The following is a 21,053-nucleotide window of genomic DNA, read 5'->3' on the forward strand; positions in this document are numbered from 1 at the left end:
CCAGACTTACAATGTAAGTCAATGGGGACGGATCCGTTTGAAGTTGACACAGTATGGCTCAATTTTCAAACGGATCCGTCCCCCATTGACTTTCAATGTAAAGTCAAAACTGATCCGTTTGCATTATCATGAACAAAAAAAAAATATATATATATTTTTTATTTGTTCATGGTAATGCAAACGGATCCGTTCTGAACGGATCTAAGCGTTTGCATTATAGGAGCGTATCCGTCTGTGCAGATACCAGACGGACCCGCTCTGAACGCAAGTGTGAAAGTAGCCTTAGATGTTAACCGATTTCCCCTAAACTTCACATAATATAAGACTCTTATCTATTCAAAGTCTTGTAGTATAGGAAGTTTGGGGGAAATTGGTTAACATCTAAGTTGTTTTTAGCACGTTATGCCACATTAAGCTCCCCAAAAAACAAGCTTAATGTCACTCATTTGCTTTGTGGGTAACCAAAATCCATGAAACTTCCAGGATAGGTTTGGGAAGCTGGGAACCTAGGTTGTGCAAAGTTTCAAGGCAATTGATTGAGGTTTAGGCACATTATGGTACATTAAGCTCTTTTTACATTAAAGGGAACCTGTGGATATTTGATTATAATCTAACTAATTATATACAATCATTAACTACTAAAAGGTGCCTTAGATGTATTCACTTACTGGTGTGACAGATGGTTACCTCATAATATACACACAAAGATGCCACATGCCGCATGCTAATGAGCTGATTTGAGTCCAGGGTGATGTCAGTGAGTCCATCGTTTTTTTAATTCAGAGCTATAGCCACTCCCCTGCCCACCTGCTGCTGATTCATATGGAAAATAACTGTCAATCAGCAGCAGGTAGGCGGGGAGAGTCAGGAGCTCATGAATATTCAGGACTCATCATTATCAGCTGGAGCTTTTCAATACAAGATGTTGGCAGATTGACTGGGTCAATTATAGAAAGTGACCCAGCATTTTGCTAAGAGAATCAATCACTTATTTATGTTGCCCTTAGTTAGGACACCATAAAACTGGTGACAGGTTCCCTTTAAGCTAAATGTTTTCGAAAAGGAATACAATTGTTTAATGTGAATAACTTTTGGTATGTTTTCTCAAATGACCCAAAATCTTCAGAATATGTTGGCATAGAGAGAGTCTAGTAGGATGGGAAGTTTGGGGGAAATCGGTTAACATCTGAGTGGTTTTTTGTACGTTAAGCCACATTAAGCTCTCCAAAAAACAAGCTTAATGTCACTCATTTGCCTTGTGGGTAGCCAAAATCCATGAAACTTCCAGGATAGGTTTAGGAAGCTTGGGACTTAGGTTGTGCAAAGTTTCAAGGCAATTGATTGAGGTTTAGGCACATTATGGTACATTAAGCTACATTAAGCCATTTTTAAGTTAAATGTTTTAGGATGTCCGGCATTTGGGACATTTTAAAAATAAACTTCATTAAACGTTTAGTTACTCTTTATTTGTGCTTTGTTCTGGTTGCCAGTCAGTTTTTTTTTTACAGTTTTATGGTCCCCACAAATCTGCAAAGTTAACATAACATGACGCAATAACATGACGTTCATATTGACAATGACAGAAAAGGCTTACTGCAGTTATACGTGAGGTAGGGCACATCATCAGTTCAGCCCAACTTATAAAGACTGGCACATGCAAACAGTGAAGAGGAAACCAGTCTTCTTTACAACAGGAGATGAAAACTTAGTAGTTGTGCCAAGGAATAGTGTGCAGAGGTGGAACGAACCAGCAGAGTGGGATTTTGTTTTTCTCTGCTGAGCTCCTTCTTCTCTATATTGAAAAAGGTTAAATAGTACTTTGAAATATACTATTCAAGTATTATATTCTATGCCGAAAGTTGGAGCGTGACCTCTTTATTATCTCTTAAAGTTCATTGACATACCAAACCTTTATCTATAGGTCAGTGCTTCCAATCTGTCCAAAAACCAGGTACTGTGAGATTAAAGCAGTTATATGGTGTACAAGAGAATGTGAAGAATTTAGTAAAATCTTAAAACATAAAAATGACCTTTTAAAGGCAAATATAGTAGCATACTATTGTAGTGACCTATCTATCTTTCCTTATCGTCCCTCAGGCAGCACACACAAAGGGTTAATGTCTTGCTCCTCCCGTCTAGGACAGAAGATAAATCATTAGTAAATCAGACTAATTAACACCCCTATAAAGGAGTGTACACCCACTAGGCAGACGTGTTTTTTTTCTTCCGTCTACCTAGGACAATGAAGCTCATACATTGGCGTCTGCTGCTGTGAAGGCCAGTATGGTGGCTAGCCTGATATTATATAGCTGGAAGTGGTTTCCTGGGTATCATGTATCATATCATATCAGTAGAAGTATACAGGTGCAGCTGAGCTAAACTTGATGGGTAACATATTAAGTAAGAAATGGCACAAGAGGTTAACTAACTCTTTCAATGTATTTCAATAGTTTGTCGCAAAATGGTATGCGATAACTCTGTGCCATGGGTTTTCAGGGTTGTTTTTAGCTCAGCTACATCTATGGCTCTGCACAGTGCGAGATCTTACTGCAGCAGTGGAATCACAGCAGCTTTAAAGAGGACATTTCACTAGTTTAAAAACTAAAAACTAACTATATCAGTGGGCAGAGCGGCGCCCAGGGGTCCCCCTGCACTTATTAGTATGTCTGGGTGCCGCTCCGTTCGCCTGGTATAGGCTCCGGTGTGTGCAGCTCCCTCTGTTGTACTGGGCGGAGTTTTTGTATTAGGGTTGTCCCTTGCTGCAGCGCTGGCCAATCGTAGCGCACAGCTCATAGCCTGGGAGTCCCAGGCTATGAGCTGTGCGCTACGATTGGCCAGCGCTGCAGAAAAAGACAACCCTAATACAAAAACTCCGCCCAGTACAACAGAGGGAGCTGCAGACACCGGAGCCTATACCGGGCGAACGGAGCGGCACCCAGACATACTAGTAAGTGCAGGGGGACATCTGAACGCCGCTCTGCCCACTGATATAGTTAGTTTTTAGTTTTTAATACACTCCAGTGAGGCTTAACTGAACTAGGCAACCTCTGCTCAGAAAATACTTTCTATATTCTTTAATATATTTTATCATTAGTATTTTATTGTTCTTATTGCTGTCTTGTTGTATGTTTCAATAAATCCTGTCCTTTATTTCCATATACGAGTGCCCATCCATATTCTCTTTTATAGTTAGTTTTTAGTTTTTAAACTAGTGAAAGGTCCTCTTTAAGGATCCTGTGTCCTGGAATGGCTCATATGTAGATTGTATGTATGTGTGAGCGAATTAATATGTTACAATTACATAACTCTACAAAGAATGCTATAAAGCTAATGCTAGTATGTGCACCAACTGTGGACAATGTAGGAGATGTCTGCACAATTGCCTCCCAGCTGAAGGTCTCTAGTGCTGACATGGTGCAGAGTTTGTGGAATGGTTTACTTCTCAGCGGTCAGAAGCTTTCACTCTGGTCCTTTCTGCTCATTTATCTATAAGACTTCGCTTATCTACAACTCCTTTTACCTTATCTCCTGCCTCATCTCATCTGGTTGTGGTCTCTGTGATCAGGGGGATTCTGAAGATCTATATTTCATGATGGCATACCTTCATTTACCTTCATTATTAAAAGCTGTGCTAGCTCACCCTAAAATAGTTGCACCTAGAGGGGATAAGCCGAAAATGGGAAAAAAAATAATCCAACTCTAGGGTATTTCCAGATGATCCTATATTGAAGGTATGTATGGCAGGAGTGTGGTCCCAGCCAGAAAGGTAACATTATGTGGGAGCTAGATTACAGCAGGGTGTTACAGATCCTGCAGTCTCAGCTCGGCAGGGAAACCCCCCTAAGGTAATATCCCAGGGGCCAATCTGGCTAGGTTATTCCCTTTCAGGGAACTTCTAGTGAGAAAGAATGTTTCCCTGCTGAAACATAGTAATTCCTTGTCTATGGCAGAGTGCAAAGCGTCTTTGGCTTCAGTTTCCTAGTGACATAGGGATAGCTTCAGGGCCGGTGCAAGGATTTTTGCACACACAAGCGAAGCTACATTTCGGCGCCCCCCCCCCCCACAACTTGGTGGGGGTGATGTAAAAAAGAGGACGTGATGTGACATGGAGGGAGTTGAAATGTGACATGGAGGGGGGAGAAATGTGACATAGTGGGGTGATGTGACATGGAGGGGGAGAAATGTGACATAGGGGGGTGATGTGACATGGAGGGGGAGAAATGTGACATTTCTCACCCTCCATGTCACCTCACCCCCTTTGTGTCACATTTCTCCCCCTCATGTCACATTTCAACCCCCTCCATGTCACATTTATCCCCCTCCATGGCACATTTATCCCCCCATGTCACATCACCCCCTTTGTGTCACATTTCTTCCCCCCATGTCACATTTCAACCCCCTCCATGGCACATTTATCCCCCCCATGTCAAATCACCTCCCCAACATGGCACATTTCCCCCCTCTATTAATGTGTAAAGAATTATGCTCCTCATCTGGGCCTGTTCCCGTCTGCAGCAGCTCCCCTTCTCCTCTGTGCCCTGGTATCTTCTCTCTGTGCTCCCGACAAGACTATGAGGACCTTTCCCACTCAGCCAATCAGTGGCTGCAGCTGTGTCATGTGTCAGAACAGTGATTGGCTCAGCGGGAAATCACTGCCCTGACACGTGACACAACTGCGGCCACTGATTGGCAGAGTGGGAAAGGTCCTCAAACAACTTGTCAGGATTCGGGAGCCCAGAGAGAAGATATGAGGACCACCACACAGAGGAGAACAGTCGCAGGAGGCCGGCGGCATGCAAGTGATTAATGAAAAAAAAAAGTTAAATTTTTCCGCCCCCCCTTCTCAGCGCCCTAAGGCGGCCGCTTGGTCTGCCTTATTATAGCACCGGGTCTGGATAGCTTCACCATGAAGTCTCGCTTAGTCACTAAGATTGGGGGTCCATTCACCGAACTATACCCGATTTTGTGGACCACAAGTTGCGGATCCATAGGACACAGATGCCGCCGTGTGTATTCTGCATTTGCAGTTCAGAACATCCTGCCCTATGATGGTAATGCTCATGGTGCCATATTCACCAATTTGACCTTATAATATAATAAATAAACACGACTACCATTGTGGATAAAAATGGCCGCGGTGGTTATTAACTGGGGGGGGGGGAAGGTGGGTAACCATAAATAATAACATACCATAAATTATTAAGCCATTAAAATCTTCACCAATATTAACTCAAGTCCATTAGTGCACTACTCATCAAGGGTCCACCCAGTAAGGCTGAGCGACTAACCCCCCCCCCTTTTACACTCCCCCCTTTTCAAAGACCGCGACTAAAACATTGGGAGGGCGGGCGGTACACGATATTTCCTCTTCACTTTCCAGCCGCTGACAGAGCTCCAATGGTGAATGTCCTCCATAAATACACCTTCTCTTCCCGCCGAAACATTCACTTGACCAATCCATTACTTCAGCTAAAATTAGCCCTTTGCCCAGCAACTGGTCAGCAACCATTTCTTGCCAATCACCTTTAGCTGCCGGCTGACCTTTGATTCACCTGAGGAGAAATAATGGCGGGAAAAGGAGGGAAAGAAGGGGGCATAGGGGGAGAGAGACAAATCCACCAATACAACCCAATATAATGCCAATTACTGGCACAGCCCCTTACATTCTTATCCGCAATATGGACAAAGTGGAACATTTTCTATGGAATGGATGTGCGGATGTGGACGGCACACTGTGCTGTCCGTGTCTCTCAGTCCCTTTGTAATAACGTGTCTGCATGAGATCTGCAAATTGCGGGACGTGTCGGAAAGAAAAAATACTTTTGTGTGAATGGGCCCTGAATGTGCCTCTGAGTTCATGTGATCCCCATAGACACTCTGTACAGAGGGAGTTTATGTGTTCCTCACCAAATAAATTTTATTTAGAATCAACTGTTGTTACAGTGGGGTCTCCTTTCCACAATATACCTCTAGGTCTAGTTTCATTCTTGTCATTTTCATTCCAAAGATCACCTAAGACTGGCTCAGAAGGGTCAGTTAGAGATTAGTAAGTTCTAAGTGTTCAGGCTCCCCAAGCACTAGAAAGTAGAAATTTGGAACAGGGAAACATCAAATTTAGGACACTAGGCTTCCGGTGGGAGCAAGATTACAAAACCATTTCTCAAATTGTGCAAATATTACATCAGACACCTGGATAGAATCAGGTTAAAGAAATTGCACCCAAGGCAAATAAGTGAACCCTTCACAAAGCCTCATATGGTCGTTGTTTCAGGACTTCACAGGGAAATCTTGACCTCTTTCCCAGGAAATTTCTGGGGTCTTTTCAAGAGTGGATATAGTGCCAAAGCCACAGGTAACATGGAGGCTAGATCAGACGTGTTTAAACTAATACATTCTCGGAACAATTTCATGATGTGAATTTCGTTTTGTTATCAACATTCACCAGCAGGACGATTTTATGGCCATAACTTACCAGGGTTTCTCATCTTCTCATCTGTGAGATCTAAGGTCCCATCACCAAGTGCCAGTCAGGACCCAGTGGAGTAACTAGAAATAACTGGGCCCAACAGCAAATATTTGAACAGGGATCCCCCAGCAACTTCTGTGCAAGCCCCTAATCTCCTTCAACATAGTTCTCTTTCTTTTTATTTTATTTTATGTTATCTTGTTTCTTTCCCTTTTCTCTAGTCTATAATAATGTAGATGAATTGTTCTTCGGCCATTTGAGATATTATATCTGTCCAGCCTTGTGTGTGCTGGAATTTGCAACCCCCCCCCCCCACCCCATGACTTCCTCCTCTCTGTGACATGGTGTTGGAGATGGCTTGGGGTCTCCCTCAACAAGTCTCGCTTCGGTCAGTCCAATATTATGCTGCTGCCAGCCTTGATGGTGGTTTCTGTCGTGCATCCTTCCCTTCTTAATTGGTCATGGCTGACTTTTTAGTAAGCTCCTTCAATGTCAAAGGTTTGTATGTGCCTCGGAAACGCTCTCAGGTATTGTTGCTATTACGCAAGGATCAACCCATGATTGCACTTTTACAGGAGATTCATTTTACATCTCGCCGCATACCTGCGCTCTCCCACCATTATTTTGATAGATGGTACCACAGTTGTTATGGTCCCCATGCTTCCAGAGGGGTCAGTATTGGCCTAAAGAGAGGGTTTCCTTTTTCTCTCTGCTCTGTCCAAACAGATGATGATGGAAGGTTTATAGTCTTAAAGGGCTATGTAGGTAACACACTGCTTTCCATAGCAACTCTATATGCATCCAATTCTGGTCAGGTTAGTTGGCTGGTGGCAACATTACGCAAATTACAGGCGCTCGGTGAAGGCTCCCTGATTGTGGGGGCTGACCTAAACCTAACTCTATATCCCCTTCAGGACTTCTCCACTTCGTGCTCGGCGATTTCATTTCACCACCCTAGACAGCTGAAATTTCTATTGGCCACAATGCATTTGATAAATGCATGGAGGATAATGCACCCAAGTGATAGGGACTACACATTCTACTCCCGAGTCCACAATAGCCATCAGAGACTTGACTATTTACTGGTCTCTCAAACCCTCCTACCCTGAATCTCTAGGGCTGATATAGGGAATATCACAGTTTCAGACCATGCACCAGTGACACTGAGATGTAACTTGCTGGATTTGGGGAGGAAGTGGTATGTTTAGAGACTAAATGAGACCCTGCTGGGCAGTGAGGAGATACTCACAAAGCTTTTGTCCTAAACTGACATTCTTTCTTTCAAACTAACGATACTGGGGAGGTTCCTTTTCCTACGGTCTGGGAAACCCACAAAGCATATATCCGTGGAGAATTCATAGCTCTGGGGCCCCGAGTTAAAAAACGTAGAAATAAGCAATTAGATTCACTACTAGCCCAGAGCTCTCTTTCATCAAGATGATCCAAGGGATCTTCGCTCGCAGTTGAAGTCTTTACTCAATGCCCATACCGCTAAAAACCTGATGTATGCGAAAGAGAAAGTTTATGTCCACGGGACTAGAGGTAGCAGGTACATGGCAGCACTGGTTAAATCTGCTAAATCCTCCACTACCATAGATGCCATACGCTTGGAGACCGGTGCCTCCCTCACCAAGACAGAGCAGATAGCTGAGCAGTTCAGAACGTTTTACAGTTCCCTTTACAACCTCACAACCGAAGAAACAACTTCAGCTAGACAAACCCGATTGTTGAGTATCCAATCTTTCCTTAACTCACTCTCCTTAAGCACGGTTGACGCCACCAAGTTTTCATCCTTGACAGATCCGGTGACAACACCGGAGATTAGAGTGGCCCTTCAGTCAACCCCATCAGGTAAAAGCACAGGCCCGGGTGGCCTTCCTGTTGCGTATTTTAAAAAGTTATTTTCTGTGCTGGCCCCTTACCTCCAAAAGTTATGTCGCTTTCTACAAACTGGCTCTTCATTGCCTCCACAGGCACTTGAAGCACATGTCTCAGTCTTGGCGAAGGAGGGGAAAGATAGTACTCTCTGCAGCAGTTACCAACCCATCTCATTGCTAAATTGTGACGTGAAGCTCTGGGCAAAGATTTTAGCTAATCGGGTCCAATCACTGCTCCCCTCCTTGATCAATACCGAACAAGCTGGCTTTGTACCTTCTAGAGAAGGCAAACACAATTCCACTAAGGTCATCAATGCCATTTATTATGCAAAAAGCATCTGATAGAATTGACTGGTTGTACATGGAGGCAGTATTACATAGATTTCACTTCCCCCCCTCAATTCATTGAATCTATTTTTTCTTTATATTCTCACCCCTCTGCTGCAGTTAAAGTAAATGGCTCATTATCAGAACCCTTCCGTATATCTAACGCACACAACAGGGATTCCCCCTCTCACCTAGTTTATTTGTTCTTTGTATGGAACCCCTGATTCAAGCTATTCGTCAGCATGAGCATATTCGGGGACTTTCCACTCCTCACAGAACACATACCGCAGCCGCATATGCAGATGATCTGATCCTTTTCATTACTGAAGCATTTCCTCATATTCTTTCCCTTTTGCAACAATTTGGAGTACACTCCAATTTCAAGATCAACTATGCTAAGTCTACAGCTTAATATACTAACTATACAGTCTCTGCTAAATGTATCCTTATAATCTTTGGAGGCATCTACCGCCCAGGCCCTAGCCCCCTTTGCCTGGCTCCCACACATCACATATTTAGGAGTTCGCCTCTCTAGTGATCTCTCCACGATCTATTCCCTTAATTATCAACCCCTTTTGACATCAGTCTCGAAAAACTTCAGAACATTAAAGCCTCCTATGTTTCATGGCTAGGTAGAAAAGCGATTCTCACCACCCTTATCATGCTGAAGTTTTTATATCTCATGCAAACAGCACCAATTCACCCCCCCAGCTCCTTTTTTTACCACTGTAAGGCCTCATGCACAAGGCCGTTGTTTTGGTCCGCATCCGAGCTGCCAAAACTGAACTTCAATGGGGCCACAAAAGATGCGGACAGCACTCCGTGTTCTGTCCGCATCCGTTGCTCCATTCCGTGGCCCCGCAAAAAAACTATAACATGTCCTATTCTTGTTCGCGCTTTGCGGACAGGAATAGGCAGTTATATTAAAGGCTGTCAGTGCCGTTCCGCATTTTGCGGAACGCGCACAGACGCCATCCGTGTTTTGCGGATCCGCGATTTGCGGACTGCAAAACACACAACGGTCGTGTGCATGTAACCTAAAGCAAATTTTCTCTCGTTTTCTCTGGGGAGGTTCTTGACCCAAGATATTCTACAGATATCTTGCTGTCCTCAAGGGTTTGGGAGGTGCTGGCCTCCCAGATGTTCACAGGTACTATACAGCCATCCACATGTGTAGATGGTCAGAGTTTGTTCAAACAAAAACCCACTTACTCTCAACAGAACTGGAGAAATTCCTTCTAGATACCTCCCTGCATCATTTGCTGTGGGTTACTACACATCTTCATTGCCTACAAAATATTTCTAACCTTCTCACTAGAGGAATGCACGCTGTCTGGCAGAAGCAACACGGATCCCCAGTGCTTTCTCCCTCCCCTTCGCCTTTTACCCCGGCCAAGTACTCACCATATCTGCTCCCTATCTCTGCTATCTGCTATCTATCTCTGCTGGAGATGTGGAAAGGCCCCTCGGACCATTTCTCACATTTGGTGGAGGTTTGCTGGGATCCACACCATCTGAAAGGAGGTTGGAGACGTTATACACCAGGTTTGTGATGAGCCGATCACTTTATGTGGGGAGACGATTCTCTTATGGCTAGATTCTCCTTCACTTAAGCCTTACAGGTGATCCCTCCCGACTCATCTCATTACAGCAGCTAAATTACTAATTCCAAAAAAATGGCTGAGCTCAGAGCCACCGACAAGTCATCAGTGGATTGACAAAGTAGACGAGATATTCAGATTGGAAGAGATCACTGCATGGATCGATGGCACCCATGACCGCTTTGAGCGCATGTGGCACCCCTGGCTACACTTCAAAAGATCCCTGCGGTAACTCTACCCCCCCCCCCCCTTCCCCCTACCTTCCCACATGCTTAACAATAATGCTCTCCTCTGATCAGGTCTAGAAATGGTGTGCAATCTCCTTCATAGAACAGGGCTGCTCAATCAACCAATGTGATCTTTAATACTGGCATTATTACGCAACCACCCCTCATTATGCATACCCCTCCATCTATATACTGTTTGATCTGTATCAAGCTATTATCTACCAAAGACTTTTATTTGTCATATGCAAGCTGATGGACTGATGGATTGGCCTGGCTATCTCTGTACACATTTACCATTTTCTTGTTATTTGTAAATGTTTATAATTTTAAATCCATAAACAAATATTTGACTAAAAACACTTGGTTTTAACCCCTTCAGTACTGGGCCACTTTTTACCTTAAATCCCAGGCCAATTTTTCCAAAACTGACATGTGTCACTTTATGTGGTAATAACTTTGGAACGCTATTACTTATCCAAGCCATTCTGAAATTGTTTTCTAGTGACAGATTGTAGTTCATGGCAGTCATAAATTTGAGTCAATATATTTCACCTTTATCCATGAAAACATCCAAAATTTACAAAAAAATCGCTATTTTCAAAATTTCAATTTCTCTGCTTTTAGAAAAGAAAGTGATACCTCATAAAATATTTATCAATTAACATTCCCCATATGTTTACTTTATGTTGGCATCATATGTATATGTCATTTTATTTTTTTAGGACGTTAGAAGGCTTAGAAGTTTAAAAGCAATTTTTCAAATTTTCAACAATTTCCAAAACCTTTTTTTTTGAGCACTAATTCAGTTATAAAGTGATTTTGAGGGGCTTACGTAATAAAAACCACCCATAAATGACCCTATTTTAAAAACTACACCCCTCAAAATATTCAAAACTGATGTTAAAAACTTTTGTTAACCCTTGAGGTGTTCCACAAGAATCAAAGGAAAATGGAGGTTAAATTTCAAAATTTCACTTTTTTGGTATATTTTTTATGTTAATCAATTTTTTCTTGCAACACAGCAAGGGTTAACAGCAAAATAAACCTCAATATATATTACTAGGATTCTGCAGTTTACAGAAATACTCCATATGTGGCGGTAAACTGCTCTATGGGCACGTGGGAGTGATCAGGACTCAGAAGGAAAGGAGTGCCATATGGATTTTGGAGGCAGATTTCGCTAGAATTGTATTTGAAGAGACCCTGACAGTGGAAACCCTCAAAAAGCGACCCCATTTTGGAAACTACACCTCTTAAAGAATATATTAAGGGGGTACTGAGCACTTTGACCCCCTAAGCGTTTTACGGAATTTGGAAACACTTTGTTGTAAAAATTAAAAGTTTTGTTTCTTCCAATAAAATGTTGCTTTAGCCACAAATTTTTCATTTTCACAAGGGGTAACAGGAGAAAAAGCACCCCATATTTTGTTGCCCATTTTCTCCTGAATACGGCAACACCCCATATATGGTGGTAAACTGCTGTGGGAGCACATGGCAGGACTCAGAACGGAAGGAGCGCCATATGGCAGATTTTGATGGATAGGTTTATTGGTGCCATTGGTTTTTATTTTTTAAGTGATTGTCTTATGTGGGGGCTCATTTTTTTGCGGGATGAGGTGACGGTTTGATTGTTACCATTTTGGGGTACATAAGACTTTTTGATCGCTTGGTATTAAACTTTTTGTGAGGCAGGGTGAAAAAAAATAGTTTTGTCATAGTTTTTTTTTTTTACAGCATTCACCTGAGGGGGCATATAATGAGATATTTTTATAGAGAAGGTTGTTACAGACGCAGCGATACCTAATGTGTCTGTCATTTTTATTTTTGTTAAGTTTTACACAGTGAAATCATTTTTGAACAGAATAAAATCTTGTTTTTGTGTTGCCATTTTCTGAGAGCCCTATTTTTTTTTATTTTTTGGGCAATTTGCGGGATGAGATGACGGTTTGTTTGGCACTATTTTTGTTTGCATATGATCTTTTTATCAATTGCTATTACACTTTTTGTGATGAAAGGTGACAAAAAATTGCTTTTTTTACACCTTTTTCCCCCCGGCAAATTTGCAGCAAATTTATTAACCCTTTCAGGGCAGGGCCAATTTCTGTTTTGACTCCCTACCTTCCTAGAGCCTTAAAGGGGTTGTCTCACTTCAGCAAATGGCATTTATCATGTAGGTAGAGTTAATACAAGCCAGGTACTAATGTGTTGTGATTATCCATATTGCTTCCTTTGCTGGCTGGATTCACTTTTCCATCACCTTATTATACACTGCTCCTATCCAGTGGTTACGACCACCCTGTAATCCAGCAGTGATGGTCGTACTTGCACACTATAAAAAAAAGAGCTGTCTTATGCGCACTCCCACGGTCCTGACCACCAGAGAGGCCAGAGCTTTTTCCTATAGTGTGCAATCATGACCACCGCCACTCAATTACAGGTTGGTTGTAAGTTACCATGGAAATGAGCAATGTATATTGTGATGGATAAATTAATCAAGTCAGCAAAGGAGGCAATATGGACAATCGCAACACATTAGTAAGTGCCTTGTATTGACTTTCTCTACATGATAAATGCCACGTGCTGAAGTGAGACAACCCCTTTAACTTTTTTATTTTTTCCATTCACAGAGCCATATGAGGGCTTGTTTTTTTTGGGACGAATTGTACTTTCTAATGGCACCATTGAATATTGCATACAAAATAGTGGGAAGCTGGAAAAAAATTCAGAATGAGATGGAACTGGAAAAAACACGCAATTCCGCCACAGTTTTATGGGTTTTGTTTTTATGGCGTTCCCAATGTGGTAAAACAGACCTATTACCTTAATTTTCCTGGTCAGTACAATTACAACGATATCACAATACTAAAAAAAATACTTTAAAAAAAGGTTTTTTTAATCTCCTTATTCTGCCCCCCGTAACTTTAGAGTTCCGTCTAGAGCTGCATGAGGGCTCATATTTTGTGGGAATATCTGTAGTCTTTATTGATTTGTGGGATGAGTGGGCTCAGCGTGCATGTTGGTACTTGCATCCCTGGATCCGATGAAAGCTGTAATGGCACCGGACGGGGTTAAAAGCAGAGTGTGCTTGGCTTGCATGCTGACCTGCATTCCCTGGACTTTGTGTGGCTGTCATGGCCCATAAACAGGTAGGAACTAGTGTTAGGGACCACTCAATAGAGGCGACCTTGACGTGGTGAGTGGCTTATTACGCTTTGGCCAAAATGTACACCAATGCCTCATCCAGCATGGAGGCAGGGCAGAATGCTGGATGCAGAGTGCTATCACATTTGTATTTTCCGTTTGTATATGTATTTCGCCATAGTGATGTGCACCTATATACAGGTTGTGCTGACCCAATCCCCCACATTTTTTCTTTGTAGTATATATTGGAGGCGTGGCGATCTACTTGGAGTCATGCACACCTGACCAGTCAATCTGTCCTGGAGGCTGGTTTTAAAGTCAGTATAAAACTGAGTCTGCTTATATAGAACCTACCAGTAGCCATTTGGCTCCAGGAGAAGTATATGGTGGGCTCAGCGTGCATGTTGGTACTTGCATCCCTGGATCCGATGAAAGCTGTAATGGCACCGGACAGGGTTAAAAGCAGAGTGTGCTTGGCTTGCATGCTGACCTGCATTCCCTGGACTTTGTGTGGCTGTCATGGCCCATAAACAGGTAGGAACTAGTGTTAGGGACCACTCAATAGAGGTCCCTAATGTACACCAATGCCTCATCCAGCATGGAGGCAGGGCAGAATGCTGGATGCAGAGTGCTATCACATTTGTATTTTCCGTTTGTAAACGCCTAGGATGTTTATTTTTTATTTATTTATTTGTATTTTAATTTTGGGCAAATTGGAGTGATTTGAATTCCAATTTTTTTTTTAAACCCTAGTATACCTGCAGTAATCATATTGCCTTTTCCAAGCTCTAATGTGATTTACAAAATTTTCCTATACTAAATGTATTAAATCACATTAGTATAGGAAAATTTAGTAAATTCCAATGCAGTGCTGCCACCTGCAGGCCTGCATTGGAAAATATCTGTAATAGGCCTGGTAGCCTTGTACAGGCACAGCCCAATTACCACCAAGGAACACCTTCCCTGATCTCAGCGAGGGGAAGACATTCCGGCCCTAGACAGTGCAGCACCCCCGGTTTTCTGCTCTCATGTCACGATCATATTTGACTATGGATTCTTGCAGCAAGCCCTTAAGGAGCCAGAGTTGAGGATGGGAGCAGTGGTAACTCTGACTATAGGGTGTGTCATTGTGGTTTCTTTCAGACCATGCTCCCTAGGGCTGCTGCAGTTAGAGGAGGGTGTACACTTTCCTTCCTGTAATTGAGGCTCCTACCTGATGGTAGTTTGGGGAGCCCTTAGTGTTGATGGTTGTATGGGTGCCTGGCAGGAGGTGTAGTAGTGTAATGGCCAGTATAGGGTGTGGTAGGAGTCAGGAAACCAGGCCAGAGGTAGAATAATTGTTTCTTTCAAATTGAGTGCAAAATAGGAGTTGTGGTTCCTACAACAATATTCTGTACACAATGTAAATTCTTCTCCCAGGGGACGAGGTATAGAGGCTGGCACTGTGACAAATAATGGCACTCTTGGTATCTTGCTGAAGTCTCACTCTCTAGAATCTCTGACTGGTAACTGTAATCTAGCAACTATGGCTGTAGTGTCCACTGCGGGATACAAGTGTGTTGGTTGTCTTAACTGTAGTCCTTTACAAGCAGCAAAGTCTGGTTAGCTGTTGTTGCAGGTTACCTTGCTGACTCCTGTGCTTTAGCCATGCATGCAGATTCAGAGTTTTTTTCTTTCCTTCTTTCTCTCTTTCTTGCTGTAGCATAAGCAGTAAATCTCAGAGATCTGTTAGTCTCTAGATTCTAAGACCAAAGAAGGAGCACATGCATTGCTTCCTCCCTCCTAACTCACTAGACTACACTCCCTCTCTTGACAGGAAGTAGGACCAGTCCACTCCTACCAAGAAGGGAGGAACACAGTGGTTAACCATGTCCCTGCCAAGCATACCAGGTCATGCCAACCATACCGGATACAAATACAGAGGGTATAGGAGCATTGCAGTCTGAGGAATTAAATGTCTGCCATCAGCATTATCATCAAGTGCAGACATTAGCCCTGTGTGTCTGCTGTTATGGTTCCCACTGCACTCAGAAACAGGCATTTTTAAACCCTGCACATCTGCCATACATGTACAGTGGCTGTGCTGAAGAGGCTAAATGGCTTTTAATAAATTTGTTACATCTTTGCCTGTTCGCCAGAAATTGAAATCTACACCTGCTATACTGTAATTGTAAATGATAGTAAATCTGTTGCTTGGTGGCCATAGTCCTTCTGCCTAACCACAGCCTCTTTTTTTTAAAAAAAATCACAAATTTATTGCAAATATCTGCATGCCAAAATTTGCAACTTGATGTGCTGACACTTTGTAGCATATACTCAATCCAAAGGGCGTTATTTACTGTAAGTAGTCCCTCTGGTATTCACCCTAACCCTTAACACTGACAAATGTAAGTTTATGCACATGGGAAGGAATAATGCAAGTCACCAGTACATACTAAATGGTAAAACACTGGGTAACACTGACATGGAAAAGGACTTAGGAATTTTAGTGAACAGCAAGCTAAACTACAGATACCAGTGTCAGGCAGCTGCTGCCAAGGCCAATAAAATAATGGGTTGCATAAAAAGTGGCATAGATACCCATGATGAGAACATAGTCTTACCACTTTACAAATCACTAGTCAGACCACACATGGAGTACTGTGTACAGTTCTGGGCTCCTGTGAACAAGGCAGACATAGCAGAGTTGGAGAGTGTTCAGAGGAGGGCAACTAAAGTAATAACTGGAATGGGTGGACTACGGTGCCATGAAAGATTATCAAAATTAGGGTTATTCACTTTAGAAAAAAGATGACTAAAGGGAGATCTAATAATTATGTATAAACATATCAGGGGTCAGTACAGAGATCTATCCCATCATCTATTTACCCCCAGGACTGTGACTGTGATGAGGGGACATCCTCTGCATCTGGAGGAGTTATTCTGATTGCCTGATTGGAGTCAGGAAGGATTTTTTTTCCCTAAAGTGAGGAAAATTGGCTTCTACCTCACATGCCCCTTATAGTAAACGAGACAGGACAGAGTCTTACAAACATCCAACAATGCCGGAGTGCGCAGAAGTCCAGCAGGTAGCAGTCTACCAGATCTCGGAAGGTAGGCTGCAACTAGCCTTGCAGATGGTTATTGGGAAGGAAGCGTTCTTTCCCAACAACAGGCTGCTCGTTCAGTTGGGTTGAAGAGCTGCGTTTACATGTCCTCATACAGCTGCATTGTTTCTGGGCAGCAGATCACTGTTTAGACAGCACAATCTGCTGCCCAGAAATAATGATTTACTTACCTGCACGAACGACACTTTCACCTGCTGAATGAGCGTTTCGCTCATTCATCGGGTGAACGGCTACTCCTTTAGGTGGGCAGATTGTCAGGAACAAGCCTTCCCATGAACAGTTTTGTGGACAAAATCTTTATGTGAACAGCAGAAAAGACTTCGTAAACAAGGATGCATACCTTATGAAATATAGAAAATCATGCAGTATTTTAACAAAGGTTATATTAGTAAGGGCCATATAATCATCCCACAAACAGATTGGTCAACAGTAACCAGAAAGTGGCCAACCCCTTATAAGAAAAGAACCATTCTTACCAAGGTATAAATCCCAAACCCCCAAACCAGAGGACAGCTATAGCTGCATTAGCTCCAACTAGGAATGACTGCCAAAAACTGCACACATTGGGGGAGATTTATCAAACTGGTGTAAAGGAAAACTGGCGAAGTTGCCCATAGCAATGAGATTTAACCTTTCAATTTCGAAAGGAGCTCTAGTTTTGAAATGGAGATGGAGTGGAGAGGCTGCAAAGAGTGCCCCCAGCTCTGCATGATTGTGTATTACATGGTTGGCCATTGATTTGAATAGGCACTGTGTTACATACTCATACCTCATATCATGAGTAAGGATCGTTAACTTGAGATCCGAAACGCGTCGATTTTGCATCTGTCTTGTTTTGTATGTATTTTACCGCATCGAATGAAGGATATCGTTTTATCAGAAGCTGGACCCCTCTACTTTTTATCCTCATACCTCCCAAACGTCCTGGCCCCGGCGGGACAGTCCCGGGTTTCAGTGGCTGTGCCACAGTCTCGGATTGGCTGAGGTACTGTATGTCCCGCTCTCAGCTGTTTCTGCATCCATAGGACGCAGAAACAGTTGCTTGTAATGGTGAAGCAGGGAGTCATCAGGCCGGGAATCAGCCTGTGCCCCTCCTACACAGTCCAGCCTGTGCCCCTCCTACTGCTGCTGGGGGCGCGGGGTGACTGTGGTGATCATCAGAGGAATTAGTATTTACTGTTTTGTTTTTCTTCTTGTGAAGTGGACACATATCTGGTCATGACTTCTGTGAATGGGTCACATATCTGGACATAACTACTGTGAAAGGGGCACATATCTGGGCATAACTACTATGAAAGGGCACATATTTGGGCATAACTACTGTGAAGGAGCACATATCTGGTCATAACTACTGTGAGGGGGTACATGTGGGCATAACTATTATGACAGGGCACATGTGAGCAAAACTACTGTAAAGGGGGCACATGTGGGCATAACTACTGTGAAGGGGGTACATCTGGGCATGGCTACTGTAAGGGACACAATACAGCGGGCACCTGCGGCTAAGGTCCGCGACCGGCGGTAATGCTGATTGCGGACATTCAACCTCTCAGATGCCGTGATTAAACCTGACCATGGCATCTGAGCTTGTGAAATCCTGGAAGCGCGTGCTTCTGGGTATGTTCCGACTCCCCTGTGTGGCGATTGGAGGGGCCGGGGCGTGTATGCGCAGCCCCTGTTATTGAGAATGACAGTAGGCTGCTGCATAGAAGTTTCTATGGAGCCCCTGCCTGTAGCAGGGCTCCATAGAAATACAATAATGCATTGGAGTCTATGAGAATAGCAATCCAATGATTGCTTGTTATAGTACCCTATGGGAACTATAAAAAAAAAGTGTAAAAAAAAACTAAAAGTAAAAAAATATAAAAATTAAAATCACCCTCATTCCCCAAAATGAAAATAAAAAAAAAAACATCACGGGTATCGCCATGTGAGAAAACGCCTGTACTATAAAAATATAAAAATATTTAGGCCATACGGAAAAAGACAAAACAAAGTGTCAAATTGGCTGATTCACAGTTTTTTGGTCGCTTCTCCTCCCACAAAGAATTAAATAAAAAGTGATCAAAAAGTTATGCACACCCGAGAATGGTACTACTGACAAGTACAGATTGCCCCGCAAAAAATGAGCCCTCACACAGCTCTGCACACCTAACTACAAAAAAGTTGTAGGGGTCAAAAATGCAAGAAAAACTGTACATATGTGGTATTACCAGATTCGTACTGACCTGGAGAATGATTAGCATGATTCATAGGAAATGCAGTAAAAAAATAAAACGTAAAACTGTGGCAAGAATTGCTGTTTTTTATTCCAATTTCAGCCCATTTGGAATTTCTTTTCCACTTCCCACAACATCCCATGCAATACTAAATGGAGGCATTAGATAGTACAACTTGTCCCGCAAAAAACAAGCCCTCATACGGCTATGTGAACGGAAAACTAAAAAAGTTATGGCTCTGGCAAGACAGGGAGCGAAAAATGAAAACACAGGAAAGGGTTAGGCCGTTAGGGAGACTGCTGGGTGGCATTGTGTGCGTGTGTAGTTATGTTTTGGGTGGAGTCAGAGGCGTGGCCTAGCATGAAAAAATTGGCTGTGTCACACCACATGTGCCGCATATATTGTCCCTTTGTGTTTTTCAAAACGTGGAGGTATGCATACTACATTCCTCCTGCAATGGCCAGAATGCACAGAATTATTGAAGGTGAATCAGGTCATACGCTCTGCCACATTCTTAAAGTGATCAGCCACAAGCTAAAGTTATGTGTATGGTAGATATCTTCAAATCTTGGAAACAACTAGGAAGATTTCTACGCTCAGAAGATGAACAAAATTAGCATGTGCTAATGAGGTGTGTCATAATTATGCATAACAATATTATAAGCGTAGGCCTAAATTGATTGAACCGAATGTAAAGGTAATCAGTTGGTAGAAAAAGACGCAAGACAACCACACCTAATATGCTTACTTGTCATAACCATTAGCTGATCTCTATTATCATTTAATTACAAGGCGTGTGCATTGCATTTTGTTTAGTGGACGTGCAGTGTACATGACATTGGGAATTCAATAAACTAGTTTAGGCTGGGTTTCACATCCAGTGGTAGTATATATTATTGCCACTTTATCAATCCTGGGAGCTCTCACAATCTTTAATGCCTCATTCACACGTCAGTGTTCGATCAGTGATTTCCATCAGTGATTGTGAGCCAAAACCAGATCTTTTCATTATACATTATGTCTGTGGAGGCTCCAATCCTGGTTTTGGCTCCCAATCACTGACCAAACAAAGACATGTGAATAAAGCCTCATTCACACATCCGTGTCCATTCTCAAATCTGTGAAAAGGTGGTTAGTGATGCCTCCGTGAAGGATCCGTGTGTGGTCCATGTGTCAGTTTTTTTTTTGCTGTCCGTGTGTCATCTGTGTTTTACGGACACTGCAGCTGAAAAATAACTTACAAAGCATCTCTTCCTAATGATCCGTGCAACACGGAGGAAACACAGATGGCATCTGAGTTGCATCTGTGGTTTTCATGGACCCATAGACTTTAAGGGGCGTGGCTGTGAATGAGACAGACTCAGTATGAGGTCTCATGCACACGATCGTATGTATTTTGCGGTCCGCAAAAAACTGATCCGCATAAAATACGGATGATGTCTGTGTGCATTCCGTATTTTGCGGAACGGAAAAACTGGACTCTAATAGAACAGTCCTATCCTTGTCCGTAATGCGGACAATAGGACATGTTCTGTTTCTTTGCAGAACGGAAATACAGAAACGGAATGCACACGGAGTAGCTTCCGTTTTTTTTTGCGGACCCATTCAAATGAATGGTTCCATATACGGTCCGCAAAAATAATGGAACGGACACGGAAAGAAAACACGCTCGTGTGCATGAGGCCTGAAGCTGAGGCAATCACTGGTTTATTATTACAAAGGTTACATCTTTTATATCATTAGAGCAAAAAGAGGCATTTAGCCCATAGCTACACCCCCCCAAAGTTATAGAAACAAACTTGACATTAACCCCTTAACGCCCGATGACATACATGTACGTCACTTCTGGAATTGACTTAAAGCCCAGAGAAGTACATGTACTTCATGGTGATCAGGCGGGTGCAGGAGCTGCTCCCGCCCGATCAGCGGCAGGGGTCCTCCAGTCACTGACAGCCAGACCCCTGCTGTATGCGGCGGCATTGGTGAAATCACTGATGCCGGCGCATTAACCCCTGCATGTCCGCGGTCAGTGCTGACCGCGGAACGTGCAGGCTCCAGACATGTGGGGTGGCCATCGGGTCCCCGCAC

Source organism: Bufo bufo, chromosome 4, assembly GCF_905171765.1.
Source record: "Bufo bufo chromosome 4, aBufBuf1.1, whole genome shotgun sequence".
Taxonomy (NCBI): Eukaryota; Metazoa; Chordata; class Amphibia; order Anura; family Bufonidae; genus Bufo; species Bufo bufo.